Raw genomic sequence first — 11941 nt, 5'->3', positions numbered from 1 at the left:
GATTTTGTTTTGCTATTATAAAAATGGAGAAAACACAAGCCAATGCTCAATATTATCATGAACAAACAGTGATCAAAAAGCGTTTTCAGTGAAAGCATTTTGGAGTTTGTAGGACACGAAAATTAGCAGACGACATATAAATTTTGACAGTGTGCATCTTCCCTGTTTATACCTCCTTCTAACTGCTCATGCGCAAAGACGGATCACGTACACAATTAATCACGCCCCCCCCCCCCCCCCCCCCCTTATGCAAGTATGCATGGGAGGTAGACTTCCAGCAAAAACTTATGCTTACTATAGGGGCAGGATTTGTTTTGAAGTGAGATGTCAGCCCCCCCCCCCCACCCTACCCCCCGTAATTATCTATCTGTATTATTAGATGTCCCTTGATCCACATTTTCATCACAAGTCTTCTTTATAAAAACAACGAAAACCACATTCCATGGAATTAATTATAGTCGCGGGGGTTTCCCTACTAGTTTCAGACTGACGGAATAATGCGTTATTGACTTAGAAGATAGAGGTCGCCCTTTCATTTGTGTCATCCACAGATATGCACATGCGCATTCAGCCTCCCCTCCACACAAAAAGCAAAATGTCGTCTGCTCACACGTCGTCAACATCGTCTTCAAAATCAAATGTTTTCGCTTCAAAACAGCTCATGTAAAGGTAAGTTTTTATCCAGAATTGTGTATATAAATAACAAAGTGCATAACATAATGTACATCTCTTTATAAGAATATGTTATTTAAAAAGGAAGATTTGCTAGACGTTTTACTCTGGCGACTTTTGAGGAAACTGTCGTGCGACTCTGCTCCCACCACGGGAGTCCCAGTGTGTACAGCACAACCGTAACAACACAAGTCACAATCAACATTACATGATCACTTAATGAGTAACGTGCGTTGTTTGCAGCCCAAACTCGTTACTGCCAGTGCCATTGCAATCAGTATTTTCATTGAGGTAGGAGGCAAACGCAAGGGAGAACTTGAGAAGGAGGCTAACTCAGTGCCACTGTGGCTAGTTCAGTTGTCAATAAATTATAAATAAGTTTGTGCGCTATTGCTATCTTATTATCTATACCTCTCTTTTATGTTTGGGGTGGGGTTGCTTCACTTGCCAATCACAAATTTAGTACTCTGGATTCCCTTTGAATATTGGCCCTACATGCCCTTTGGCAAATAAGAGTATAACTTAAAGGGCAGTGTTTCAGTCAGACTCAGCAGAGTGCATATTTAATTTGATTGTTTTTGCTTTAGTTTTTAACTATTTTAAATTTTTATTACCATTGCACAATGAATATTTTTCTTAGCAGTATGATTTACACAAACCAACTTGTACAAAATACACCCATACACAAACCAACTCGTATACACCAACCAAATTGACATACGAAACCTCATATGAAAAATGTGTATCTCTTTGAATCTACATATTTTGTGGGAAAAGCATAGATAATAAAAATGAAAGCAAAGAAAATCTGAGCCAACAATTCAGAAAAATGGGCACCAGATAGGCCTAAACAACACTTTTTAAAGAACAATACTTGTTTTTACCCTGACTGTAAGAAAGCTGCTACCATCCACTGTCTTCATCCCTGATGTAATGGAAGTAGTTTTAAGGAACTTGACATTTATTACTACTGACAACCAAGTATTGCAATCAATCGTTTGATCAGTCCCCCCCCCCGCACCCCCTCCCCCCCCCCCCCCCCCCCGCACCATGACTTCCCATAGTACAATGAAAACACTGCACCATCTGCACTAAAATGAACATCCCATAATATGTATAAATTCACATATATCTTAGGTGCTTAATATTTTATTGCATCTTTTTTTTCTCTAGATGTGTGAGTTTTGGTTTCTGGACTCAACTGTGGAATGAATCCTCATTAATCATAAAAACCATTCAAGGATTCACATGGATGAAGAATCATCAGTTTGGACCACGTCTTAACTCCTGAAACATGACGGTGAGTTTCAGAAAAGTAGTTTTTTCATGAATTTACTGTTAAACATTGTTTTTTGCCCCCATTCTCCTCTCCCCATCAGCCTCACTTAATTAATTGACCTATTTGAAGCTCCCTGAGTATTCCTCTGTGTCAGACTTGCAGCAAAAACCATCCCCCGATAATCTGCTATTATCAAAGATACTGAAAGTGCTTTTGTGTAGTTCCACCCCAGGGACCGGCCTAGGCCTAAATCTACTACAACATCAATCAAAACCATGCATCCGTCCTCTCTGCATAGTTAGATCCGCCCCAATGTTGACCTGTTTACATCAATCCAAAAGTATTAATGCATGCCATCTTTTCTGCTCACTTGAACCAGCCCTGCCCACAATGTGGACCCACCCAAACCTGTATCAATCCCTACTGCATCCATCCTCTCTGGAATGTGTCTTCCCAGATGCCTCCTCCTTTCTAGGCACACTTGAAGGGTTTCTCCTCAACAGAGGACCCATCTACACCCAACCCACTGCACTCAAAAAAATGCATCCCTCTTTTATGCTATAAGGTGGAACAACCCACAAAGTAGGACCACACACTCCTTTTTCAATTTTCCCGAACATGCCTCCCTCCTTATGCCAACATAGATCCAACACAATGTGGACCCTAATTCACCAAGCTGCTTTTAAAAATAGGATTCATTTTTGTGCTAAGCAAAAATTAGCAAGATCACCAGTCAGAGATGCTTGTTCAGTTTTCTGCTAAGCAAATAAACAAGGTATTTGGGATGGAATGGAAACTTATTTTGCTCCAGCAGAATGTTTTTTTTCTTCTATTTGTTGTGCTTAGAAAATCAGCTCAATGAAATTAGACCCAGGTATCAATCCTGCATACATACATACATACATATAGGGCATTTATACAGCGCCACTACGTCAAGAACGCAGCATATTAAGGGTATAGAGAATGTTTGATACACTTCTTAAATGTTCAAAGAGAGTCGGATTTCCTGACTGCACCCATGTTGTAGGCTTGGGGCCACACACAAAGTGCTTTTTGTATCAATCCCAAACATGCACCTAGCTCATCTGCCTTTCTGGACTTTGGACCAACACTTTGTTTCAAATATTTCAGGCAGCCCCCCCCCCCAATATTTAACCCATTTTACTTCATATCTGTATTAATTTCAGTCAGGCACCCCACTCATCTGTCATTCAAGACCCACCCCCAATATGTTAACCCATCTACTTGGAGTCTGTATCAACCCAGAACATGCACCCCCTTGTCTGCCATTCAGGACCCACCCCCCAACATGTTAGCCCTTCTACTTCAAATCTGTATCAACCAGAAACATGCATCCCCTTGTCTGCCATTTAGGACCCACCCCCAACATGTTACCCCTTCTACTTCAAATCTGTATCAACCCAAAACTTGCATCCCCTTGTCTGCCATTCAGGACCCGCCCCAACAAGTTACCTCTTTCTATTTCAAATCTGTATCAACCAGAAACATGCACCCTCTTGACTGTCAGTCAGGCCCCACCCCCAACATGTTACCCCCTTCTACTTGAAATCTGTATTAACCCAGAACATGCATACCCCTTGTCTGCCATTCAGGACCCACCCCTAACATGTTATCCCTTCTACTAGAAGTCTGTATCAACCAGAAACATGCACCCCCTTGACTGTCAGTCAGGCCCCACCCCAACATGTTACCCCCTTCTACTTGAAGTCTGTATCAACCCAGAACATGCATCCCCCGTCTGCCATTCAGGACCCACCCCCAACATTTTACCTGTTCTACTAGAAGTCTGTATCAACCCAAAACATGCACCCGCACCCCTTGGTCTGCCATTCAGGACCCACCCCAATATTTTACCTCTTGTACTTGAAGTAGACCTGTATCAACCCAAATCATGCACCCCCTTGTCTGCCATTCAGGAACATGGCTTTCTTCTTCTTCCTTTCTAATGCAGCCTTCACAATTGAAGATAATGACACTGCCAGACACACCGCGTCGAGCCCCCTTTTCTTTGCGATAATTATGTACTGGGGTCTTTTAAATAAGTTGATAGTTGTTATAACAACACATTAGACATACAGCTTTACGTTCTATCTGAAGGGCGCAGCAGTGGTTAAATGTCTTGCTTCTGGATACAGGTGTCATGACTCCCGAACCCAGACTCACTTAAACAGGATAATAAAAGGTTTTCTTCTCGAGATGCACACCAATTTCTAGACCCGTCCCCAATATGATTACCCCGTGGGATGTACAACACTTTTTTTCCAATATGGATCCACCACCAATCATCAGCCACTTCTACAAATTGAATTACTTGTGCAAATGTTTTCCTCTTGACATGTAATTCATGCATTAATGTTGTATTTTTGTTTATAGAACACTCAAGATGATGACAAGCATTGGTATGAAAGATGCGCCAGCTTGACTGATGAGAGCCTGTGAGATGTTACCTCTTCATGATTTCAAATACATCATCTTCTCACCGTCTCAAGCTAATTCTCTTCAATTTTGTGATTCATTCAATACTAAGATACTAAGGTACGTCTCACTTAGTGAGTTTTAATTATTGTAAAAAGATCTGTTTACATGGACTCTTATAAAACCACTCAGACATCAGTCTTTACCGTTTACAACTTGATAAACAAAGTTGATATTTATTTCAACAGCGAATTTAACTCAAAGTAAAGTGTTCTGCGTAAACAGATCTTTACCACGTACAGTCCTCTTGTTGTTTTTGTTATGAAGTAAAAACTTGGCTGAATATTGTCGTGTACATTTTGTAGTTCCTTTCGAATCATCAGGCCTGATACTTTGCAGAGAAAATTTACGCCACAAATGTCGCCATGCATTCGGTCTTGGTCATTGCCTTGGTGCCCATTAAAATGTTCTTGTAATTATTCAGTTTTCCCTCACACTCTTGCGTTTTACTGAGAAAAAGCTGCCTTGCCCTTACAAGAATGAAGCATCAGGCGTGAATCAATGAAACACAGAAAGTAAGGGGCTACTAGCTACGACTAAACACTTTTTACTTAATACAAGGCAAAGAGTGAAAAATCATGCACTCGATGTTTTACATAACTTTTACATAAGTCAAAAAGAGTTGAAACATGTTTTAAATACCTAGTTTGGCTTTTATATGTGGTTATTTGGTTGTATTTGTATCACACGTGATGATATTTATCTGCAAAACATAGTACGAGCCGAGCAGGGCTTTTGTTTTAAACAGAATGCAAATGTATGGAAACTTAGAGTGAACATCTGCATTTCCATAAAGTTTTATGCTTAGTACTGAAATTAATGTATTGTATCTTTCCACCATTTTATCTTGAAAACCAGATACCATAAATCAATGAGAATCCCAAAATACAGAGTTATCTAATTTTCTTTTATTTCTTTGATGTATTTAACTTGGAAACTTGGCATGCAGATGGTCTTTGTAAGCTTCCATACAATTTTAAGCAACAGTCTTTGAAGTATGGCTCCCTGTCTCTTACTATTTGTACAACACACATTATTAATGTAGGTACCAGACTAATTTCCTCATACTGTTGTTTGATACTCACACTTGTTATCAATGTTATTTTGTGTAAAATGGGCCTTTTAAACAAGCTTATCAAATACGACAGCTTCGGAATTAACAGTTAAGCGGAGCGTACTTTCTGTTATCCTAAAAAATAAGAAGTTTAAAGGGTAGAAGTCACGAACGTGTGTTCTGTGCATATAAATTGTTGTATAGAAGAGTATGTAGTAACTACATGTACAATTTATGCTAAGTGCCGTTTTAGAGTTATAAGCAATTATTTATTGTAATAGACATTTTCCTGTGAACATTTTTGTCACCAGAATGAGTATTTCATGTAGAATGTTAATTTGACACTCTGGAGTAACTCTGGAGTGTATCCCGCACTGTTTTAAGGGTGTTTGGAAGGTTTTGACGCTCAATTTTTGTCATTTTCACTTATTTTTAGAGTTTTTTTAGGCAAAAAAAAAAAGTTCAAATAAAAATTAACGAGCATGCGTTTCAGGCGATTTTAAGAAAATGAAATACCAAAAAAAAAAATTTAGTGGTGAATTTTGTAAAGTTTTACAATTTTTGATTTTTTTTAATGGAAAATGACAAAAATTAACGAGCGTGCGTTTCAGACGATTTTAAAAAATCAAAAGTCCACTAATTTTCAATTTTTTTTTTTTTTTAATTAAAAATAAATAAAATTTAATTAAAAAAAAAATTTCTCGTCTCCACTTTCCTGGGGGGTCCACCACCACCACCCCTCTCTCTCTCTCTCCGGGTCCACGCCTCCCTCTTGTGTATCGCCGCCATGTTGCCTCCTCGTCGTGGTGCAGGGTCCGTGGGTGTTCCTCTGGTGAGCGTGTCTTCTTCTTGTCCAGCTGATGGTGTCCTGAGCGGGGCTCGAACCCGCAATGTTGTCCTCCAGAGTCCGTGTCCTTATCCGCTAGGCTGTGGCGTCTCCGAGTTGGTGCTGAAAATTTTTTGACCTGATGAAGATTAGAATGAAAATGTGACGTATGTGTGGGCGCATATAACCGCTTAATACACTGTGGCTTTAAACAAGACTAGTGTAAATAGCGCCCTCTGTTGACGATATTTATTTATTTTAAAATTAAAATAAGATCTAGTTTAAATAGCGCCCTCTGTTGACAATTATTTATTTATACTAAAATTATTTCAAGCAGCGGAATATAATAAGATCCATACCCCATCGCCCTGATACATGTTTGTTCCATATTTTTAAAGATTTTGTTTCTGTTTATTAATCTTTATCAATGAACAAATACATGAAAGACAAAATAAAAGACAATCGAAAAGAGGGACCATTCACAATATAATTGTAGATCATTTTATTTACAAATTAATTTAAATTATATAAATCTTTTTAAATAACTTTAACTATCACTATTTAAGGAAAAAGTTGTTACTGTAGTGATAAGGTTTTAACAGAAACTCATTGTCGTGCGAGTTTTTTGTATATATCAAATTGTTCGTCTGTTTTGAATAATCTAAACAATCAAAGTATAATGGTGATAAATTTTGGAGTTTAGTTTTTAATTTTAGACTGTTTATATATAAGTCCAATTTAACATGTTTTAGGTAGTTGCTAGCGATCGTCATGTCACACTGGGCACATTTTACAGGCAATTTGGAGACAACCAACTGCACTACATGCACATGGACGCTTTGGCCGCATAAACATAAATTTGTCCATCTGTAAGATTATCTTTACTACACAATTTGCACAAATCAGATGTGCACACAGTTAAGCATTGTCCATGTAGGAATCAGAAGTTAGTGTGCATGTAGGAATCCGGCGTTACTGTTCAAGTATGAATCAGATATCACTGGCTCGCTGCCCATGTAAGAATCATCATGTTGTCCATTTAGGAATCAGAATGTTGCTGTTCATGTAGGAATCATCAGACTTGCTGTCCATGTAGAAATCCAAACGTTACTTTCCATGTAGGAATCCGACTGTGCTGTGTATGTAGGAATCAGATGTTGCTGTCCATGTAGGAATCCAAACATTGCTATACCATGTAGGAATCACGAGCAGATGTCAATATTGGAATCAAACATCACTGCCCATTCAAGAATTCGATGTGTGACCTGCACACAAAAATGAAAAACACAAAAATAATGTCAATAATGTCATGAATGATATGTGAAGAATGCACATTATGTAATTAATCCTCAGTTAACTTTCCTGGGCCCAATTTCATGGCTCTGCGTACCACCGAATTCTGTGCTTCAATACTCATCGCTTTTAGGGCAAGCCCAGATTTTCTGTGCAAGCTGTGTTTAGGTGGAGATCAAACAAGGCAAAATTGTGTACTTACTAGTTAATACGTTTGTAAGTGCAAAATTATTTCTCCTGCAAACATTGGTTTTTTGCTTTCGGTAAGCAGAGCCAAGATATTGGGCCATGCTTTTAGTGAAACTTGTTTTCATTCTTATTCACAGATTAATAACTGCTAAACTGTCCCAACAAACTTCCAGCAGAAGAACATTTAAAAAAATCTAAGACAAGTTTCTCATTCTCAGCAAGAGTGTAAAAGTTAGTCAAACTGTTCAACTTCAATACAAACATAAAGAAACATTACATTTCTCAATAATAAATCTTTTACAGTTTAAACTCTGAGCAAACGAATTTGAACTTATTTTGACAAAAATATTGATTTCCAATGAATATTTGAGTTGTGTTTGAAGAAAACAATTATGTTTGTCATACTCATAAACTGCAAAATTGCCCATGTGTACAAAGTCAAGAGAACACAAAAAATATGTTTCCCCAAGTAAATTATTAAAATTGAACAAAACAGGGAAAACAAATTTTTCAGAAGAAATTTGTGTTTCTCAGATGCAATCACCATACAAAAGCTATGCAAAGAAATTTTTGGAAAACAGGTTAAGGTTAGTAATCAGCATTTTTAAATTATCACTACAATACATTTTTATCCAGGTAAAAAAAATAACTTAATGGGTTACCAGGAAAAAAGGTTTACCACACATATTTTATGTACAATGCCCCTGGATAAATATTGGGAAAAGTCAAATCGTGGTGATTGGTTTCAACTTTAAAAAAGTAACAATTGGACAAGAAAGAAGATACAGCTGTCACAGAAGACTAAAGGAATATTGTCCCCCACAAACTCACAGCCAAGCAATGATGATCAGGATTAGTGTAGTATATGGCATATCATGTTTACTCACCATGTTTAAGATGTGAATGAAGATGTTCACGCTGTAGCATGACCTGATTGGCCGTGACCAGGAACAACAACACACTGGGGAAACAAAAATAGTGTATTCAAAAGAGGTAAAATTATAGAATAAGTCAACAGAGGAGACAAAAATAATCAAGTGAAAGCCATCAAACCTTTTCATTGAATTTGTATAAAGTTTTGTGTTGAAGATTGTTTTGGATTTCTATAAAGTTTGATATTGAAGAATGTACTCTCAGCTTTACATCATACATAGGCTTGATAAGAACAAAAAAAGGTAAAACAACTTTTTGGTTTTAACATATTATGATAATACACTTCCCTGGAAAAAAATTATGTTTTTAATAATACTTTTAAAAGATGTTAGTTTATAAATAAATAAAAATTAAAAATGTTTTTCTTCTTTTCAAAATAATTTATACACACAAGGCTTTATTTATTATAAGCCTTGTACAAATTTTCAGGCAACATTTGATGAGTACACCAAGTATAGCCTGCTATCCTTGCCCTTGTACACAGTTTCAGGCAAAACTGAAAAAGTACACAAGGAAAACATTGTACACATTTTCAGGCAAAATTTGTTGCATGAAGAAAACATAATAAAAATGTGTACAAGGATTGTGTAGCCTACTATACTAATCAAATTAAGCTACTGACTGGTATCATACGGTTTGTTGACAGTAGATAAGTACATCAATCATACTCAGTCATAGCTCAATTATTGTAGCCCCTTTTAATAAGATCTTAGCCACAGAGAAGTAGGTCTAGCTCAAGTGAAGACCGGGCAGATTGTGCCATGCTGAGATGGGGGTATTGAAGAGATTATAAGGGGAAGGGGACCGGTGCCCGGTGAAGGGGGCAAATATTATAATAAAGTAGGGACTCCCCGAACCGAGTCATATTTACAGTTACACACTTTGTCCAGGAGCTTATAGGACCAAATACTACGCGGACAAACCTACTGTAAGTTTAAGTAGAGACAACTATGACATGTAGTCGTAATATCTGTACACGTACACATACATTTGTACAACTACGATCACCCATCGCACCAGGCCATAGCTATGGCTTGTCGCCGTAGTCAGGCACCACCGGTCAGGGTGTACCAAGCAGTTAGGTCGTCTCATCGTAAAAATCAAAACATGCAATTTTGCAAACATAAAAGTATCAGGAAATGCGTGTTTCTTATTGTATCACTCTAAAACATACCTTCATATCTCCGGTCATCCTTTGTCGAACAGCCACATTGACACGAAGCCTAAGGATGGGCTTGAAGGAGACATTTTGCCTGAAGTTTACCGATAAAAATATCAACGATGATCAACGTCAAAATTCCCCTTTTCAGTACCTACCTAAAACTGAACTAGAGAGGGCGCACTCCATAAATGGGTGGCGCAGGGGGAGGGGCTAGATCGCGTGCGTCTGCCCTTTCATTAATTTTTATCCAAAAAAAATGTGGCACTAGGGCATTAATTAATAAAACTCGAAAAAAGCGCCCGCCTGTCTCAGCCCTTCACTGTTGCTTTTTCCTATAATTATTTGATTCCTCACTAGCTAAGGACATGACCCTGTTTTAGTGAAATTTGACCGTGGGCTATTGCAGAGAAGTGCAAAGTGTTGAAAGCTTACAGACTTTTAAGATTTTCCATGTGGAAGTGTGCCGTTTGCGAAAATAAAATGAAAATAGCCTTGCCCCTTAAGCAGTATTATAAGTTTCACTTTCACACTGGGTTTCTTTTTACTGCCACTCCCTTTACTAAACGCATGATGAAACAAATTTGACTACCATTTTTGATTATTTTTTTCCAAGAAATTAATTATTAAGGAGGGATGGGATCTCAGGCAAGTGTAAAACATAAACAAAACTAATTTCCAGCTATTTTTTAACATTAAAAAAAGTAACTTTTTAAGGGCAGTGGACACAGAATAATTATTAGCATAAAACCTCACTTGGTAACGAGTAATGGGAGGTTGATGGTATAAAACATTGTGAGAAATGGCTCCCTCTGAAGTGACATAGTTTTTGAGAAAGAAGTAATTTTCCAGAATTTGATTTCGAGACTTCAGGTTTAGAACTTGAGGTCTCAAAATCAAGCATCTGAAAGCACACAACTTCGTGCGACAAGGGTGTTTTTTTTCCATTATGGGGGTAAGCCCAGAATTTTGAAGAAAAAAACCCACAAACAGCAATTTAATCAAATTTTGACAAAAAGTTGAGAGAAAAAAATACTAGGGGTATAATCACTCTGGGGGTATGTCCAGCATTTTTATTCAAATTTGGATCAAAAATTTTAATAAATCACAAGGGGAAAGTCTAGTTGTTGTTTGTTTAAATTTGTGTTAAAAATTAATTTGACAATCAAAAGGGGGCAAGTCCAGCGTCTAAGTTAAAACAAATTTCATATCAGTTTGGCAAACAAATTGCAGTGTATACTTTTTTATTGGTAAACCATCATAAAATACATTTTTAATTTTAATATTACAATTGTGTTTGTCTTGTCCCTCAATGCTAGTAAATGCTAAGATATTTCATGAATAATTAATTTATTAATTATATCGAATAATGCAAGGGATTTGTTTAGTTACATAAATTATGCATTTATTATAATAAATAATGCATCCACTAATACAGACATGAACAATTTATTTCAAGGAGAATCCCTAACCTTCCCCTTCCAAGTCTGTACGAAGAAACCCTTAACCTAACAACAAACAAAATCCTTAAGAATACTTTAAACTCTTCACATGGACTCAATTTCATAAAGCCTGTCAGCACAAAAGATTTGCTAAGCAGAGACAAATCGTTCTTAGCAGAAACTGGGTACCAGCGAAAATTCCATCAACTTGACACTGTTGCGACTAGTGCCTCACTCATTTTTTGCTTAGCACAGGTAGTATTTGGTGCTTAACAGCTTATCAAAGGTTCTTTCTAAAAACCCGCCGGCGAGCAACCAGTCACTTTGTTGGAAATCGCATCCAAAATCTTTTCACAAACATGACCCAATGCAATAAATTACATGACCCAATGCAATAAATTACATTGCAATACAGCACAAAATTAATTATTTTTGTGAAGGGCTCCAAAAGCAAATGAAGTTTGTGATGTGCTCTGCTTTGCTTTCAATCCATTTTACCGGAGGTTAGTAACCCTTTTTCCTCCACTTTCATAAGAATTCTATCTATTGCAAAACTGAATTCGACCTTGGAGCCCTTCTTCACAAAATTTCAATCCAG

At 37.4% G+C, this 11941-nt stretch overlaps 2 long non-coding RNA genes across 2 annotated transcripts; one reads left to right on the top strand and one right to left on the bottom strand.

The window, feature by feature from the left end:
- Positions 1–584: 584 nt before the first annotated feature.
- Positions 585–6125, top strand: LOC139953291 (uncharacterized). The gene is made up of 3 exons (XR_011787960.1): positions 585–669; positions 1846–1972; positions 4346–6125. It is a non-coding gene; the product is annotated as an uncharacterized lncRNA (long non-coding RNA).
- Positions 6126–6889: 764 nt separating this feature from the next.
- LOC139953292 (uncharacterized) lies at positions 6890–10052 on the bottom strand. The gene is made up of 3 exons (XR_011787961.1): positions 9917–10052; positions 8697–8770; positions 6890–7592 (listed from the first exon to the last, which is right to left on the bottom strand). It is a non-coding gene; the product is annotated as an uncharacterized lncRNA (long non-coding RNA).
- Positions 10053–11941: the final 1889 nt, after the last annotated feature.

This window comes from Asterias amurensis, chromosome 21 (assembly GCF_032118995.1).
Source record: "Asterias amurensis chromosome 21, ASM3211899v1".
Classification (NCBI taxonomy): domain Eukaryota; kingdom Metazoa; phylum Echinodermata; class Asteroidea; order Forcipulatida; family Asteriidae; genus Asterias; species Asterias amurensis.
Note: the sequence above shows the minus strand (reverse complement) of the source record. Positions and strands in the feature narration are given on the sequence as shown.